General features: G+C 41.0%; 1 pseudogene; it reads right to left on the reverse strand.

Moving 5' to 3' along the window:
• Positions 1 to 516: 516 nt before the first annotated feature.
• LOC125133278 (vomeronasal type-1 receptor 4-like) lies at positions 517 to 3,372 on the reverse strand (annotated as a pseudogene).
• Between the last annotated feature and the right edge of the window lie 844 nt (positions 3,373 to 4,216).

Genomic DNA, 4,216 nt, shown 5'->3' on the forward strand with positions numbered 1-4,216 from the left:
AAGTTGTCCCCTGAAGGGCTTGTTGGTGTGTAAATTTGTGGGAACTCTGACATGCTAACACTGCAAGAATCAGACCTTAACTAAGAGGAATTTCAATGCTTCTGGTTTTGGTAAAATTGTGTGTGGAACCAAGAGAGGCCCCGCCTGTCACAGTCCCAGGAAAATGCTGCAGAGCATGGCCTGTCCTTGGATGATTCAAAAGGGAACATTTTGTAGAGATGGGTCAGTGCAGGACAGGCGGGAATGACGTCAGAGCAGAAACTGTCATGGCCTACAGATGGCGTGGTGTCAGGACTGAAATCACTGACACCAAAAACACCGTTGGGACTGAAGTGGAGAGCATCCTTTGAAGCCGGTCACCAGAAACTTGCAGAGAATTTTTAAAAGCTCGCAAACAATTGTATTTTTCCAAAGGAGATTGTCACAGCATAATGTTCCACCTCCATCGGCTCTCTGATATTTACTAGTTCCTACCAGATCTGTCTCATTTTGAATCCTGGCTCTGCCACCTAGTTGTCAATTTTCAGGAAATCGAAGGTAGGAAAACAAGGGTCGGCCCAGAATTTTGCATCTCCTGAAAAGGACCTTCCAGAAGTAGGATGACACCTCTGCTGTTTTCCTCCTTTTGAGCTTCATTCCTTTCTTGTCATTTCCTTTACCCTCCCAGGTGCAGATGGTGTTGGCACAGCTGCAGAAGCACATGTAGTGGCACGGGAGCCCCCTTAGAGGGCAGGGCAGGGAGGGAGGAAGCTGGTAAACAGCCTTGCGGTTGAGTGTTTTAGACGCCACCTCTCCAAGGAGGTGGGCTTTGTGGAGGGAGGGTATCCTTGTGAAAGGACAAACCAGCATTGCATGAAGGTGCTGAGGAGGGATGTGAGAATGCAGGAAGGTAGGACAATGGGATCCTTAAACATGAAGAAAGAATTCAGCAAATAATATATACATTGGTGTGGACAGAGTCCAGGTTTCTCACCGTTGGAGAAATATTTGTAAAGGTAGATGTATGAAAGGCTAGAATGACCCTTGGGGTTGGTTTTGACTTGGAGGATTTGTGAATAACTCAGAGCTCATTATAAAAAGATATGTGTGTGAATTTGCATGTGTATTTCCACATGCATGAAACCCAAACCGCTCTCTCTGCTGAGAGGTCCCAGAATCCATCATAGTGGCAGCAAGGTGCAGAGCTCATAGCAGACCTTGATTTCTACACACGGATTTCCATTTGCAGGAGTCAGTGTTCTTTGAAGAACAACAACAACAACAACAACAACAACACACGAGAGCACAGAGCATTACAAGCTATGTGAAATCAAACTGTTTCAAGATTCTCATAGATTCTTTGAAATGGTCACCAGCAGTTTTAACTAGAGTGTAATAATTTGGGAATCTGTATATAATGGCTACCATAATCAATACAAAATAGTCATACCTTAACAGTATCAAAATGGTCTATTCAGACCCCAGACGGTCACAAAGAAGGCAGAAGGAAAGACAAAGAGAGATATATGGATAGTACAAAGAGAAAACTAGACTTTTCTGTTTTTCATTGATGAAAACTACAAATGTTTAGGTGACAAGTATAAAGGGGGCAGATTCTACTCCTTATTTCAAATCACTTCAACCATCCAATTAACCAAAATTACAGAGGGTCATCCATGTAAAGAAAAATACAGCTTTCAAGGTGAAGCAACTTTGAAGAACATGGATTTTCTGTGTAATCCTAGTTTTTTTTTGGAAAAACACAGTTAAATAAAGATTCAAGGTAATATAGAAAAACACCCTTTTTCCAAGCTTGTCTTCATCTATGAAATAAAATCTCTACCCCCTCTGGAGTAATATTCAGCTGGACCAATATTAGAGTATGCACCAATATTTTTCAGGTATTAGGCACAGCCACATAGAAATAAAATATGTGAAACCATTTAAAATATTTCTTAAGAAAGGAGATTTCTTCCAGGCAGTTGGATTGATCAAGGGGGAAACTGGTTTCCTCAATAATTTGGAGCATGTTTTTTGAGCCAATCATTTGATGGGTTTGCTTTCGGATATTTCAATGAGACAGTATTATTAAATTGACCTTTCAAGTTCATTGGATTTTATGTAAAGATTTGACCCTAATGACAAACATCAAAAGGTACAAATGACCAGATATAAAGTAAGTCACGGGGATGTAATGTACAGTATGGTAATTATAGCAAATAATAACATGTCTTTTCAAATTTGCTGAGTGAGTAAATCTCAGAGGGCTTCCTCACAAGAAAAATAATTTTGTATCTTTGCATGAATATGATCATTCATACTTTCTGTGATGATATAATATAAACAAACACAGAATCATTATTTTGAACAATTGAAATTTCTACAATGTATTTTAATTATATCTCAAAAATGGTACTGAGTAAATAGTCAGAGAATAAATATGTTTATTAGAGAAGTTGCCTTCTACATATTCTACATTTCAACCACAATTTCTTACACCTCGAGAGTAGCATCTAGGAGCTCTAGGATCCCCAAGGATTAGAAAGAAGGGGCTAAAAGTGGGGAAACACGAAGCCAGAAGATGAGTGGTCTGTATCAACCATAGATGCAAATGTGTATAGGCAGTGATATAAAAAGCAAAACTGGAATTCAGCACAAAGAAGAAGACAAAGGTGACCACCAGCATCAGGATGGTGTGGGCAGCTCTGGTCTCTGGGGGGCATTGGTGGTAGGCAGTGGGCCTGTGAATATACTGCGTTCTCTGGTGGTGTCTGTGCAGGAGAAGCAGCATGGAGCCACTGGACCAGGCCATGAGGCCAATAAACATGACATCAGAGATGGACCATAAGCATCTAAAGCCTGTATCAGGACTGAAGATGAGCAGAACCAATTACCTTGGGTATCAGTATAGTTGTGCATGTCCTGCGGACCAGTGATTTTCCAAAGGAACATGGATGTACATTAAGACACCGAATATCCACAAGACATAACAGGAAGGACCAATGATCTTGGGGGCTCTTCCTTGGAGCGTTGTCTTCTCTGCTCTCCTGACATGAGAATGAAGACATGATAGGTGCTCAGGACACAGGTGAAGCACAGGGTGGAGCTGCAAGCCACTTTCCATGTATAAGATACAAATTTACACACAATTCTGGACAGGGGGTTCCTTGAAACAAAAGCTGCCACTATGTGGGGAATCCCAGAGGAAAGAAGAACTAGGAGATGGACGATGGCCATGTGTGTGAGTCTCTGCTTGTGGCCAAGCAAGATTGGAGACATATGGTGGAAGAAGACAATGACACTGGCCAGAGCCTCAACGCCCATCTGTAAAAGATACATGGTTTTCAGAGCTGCCTGGCTTGTGGTTCTTAGGACATCTTTGTGAAAAGACATGGAGAGGGCTTCAGAGTGGTCTAGAGCAGAAAGGAGTCTGTCCTGGTGATGACATCAGCTGTCTTCTCGCATAACCAACACCGGGCAGGAGTCTCGCTCTTTTTTCCTCCTGAGAAGGGAGACACTGCCAAACTCCAGAACAATGACTCTCCCCAGAGAAGAAGACAAGTAATAACAGTCCCCATCATTCCTGGTACTTATTCCCAATTACTTCAATCCTGATCCCCACCTGTGTTGAAGGTCCATGAAGTGAAGAAACAAGTCTGTCTTGTTCAACAACACTGTTGGCCCAGATGAAGCTATCTCCTTATCATTATTCACAGAAATAGGAAAAATCCTACATTTGTACACAGCTACAAAACATCCCAAATAACCAAGGCAATCTTGAGAAAGAAGAACAAAGCTGGAGGCATCGGAATCCCTCATTTCAACTATATACGTGAAAGTTATGGTAACCTAGTAGTATGGTGTTGACATAAAAAGAAGTCAAAGGAACAGCATAGAGAGCACAGAAATAAAGTCATGCACCAGTGGTTAATTAATGTTTGCAAACAGCACTAAGAATATACAGTGAAAAAGAATGTACATGTATGTGTAACTGGGTCACCATGCTGCACACTGGAAAAAAATTGTATTGGGGACTAAAAATAAAAAAAAATCAATCTATTTAATAAGCAGTGTTTGGAAAACTGGATATCCATATTTAAGAATGAAACTGAGAGGCTAAACCTTACAAATTTCGATGGCATAAAAATGTAACCGTATGGGTAGTGGATGTTAATTAGACTTATTGTGATCAGTTGGCAACAGATACAAGGATTTCATCATTATTTTGTACCCATGA

Source organism: Phacochoerus africanus, chromosome 8, assembly GCF_016906955.1.
Source record: "Phacochoerus africanus isolate WHEZ1 chromosome 8, ROS_Pafr_v1, whole genome shotgun sequence".
Taxonomy (NCBI): domain Eukaryota; kingdom Metazoa; phylum Chordata; class Mammalia; order Artiodactyla; family Suidae; genus Phacochoerus; species Phacochoerus africanus.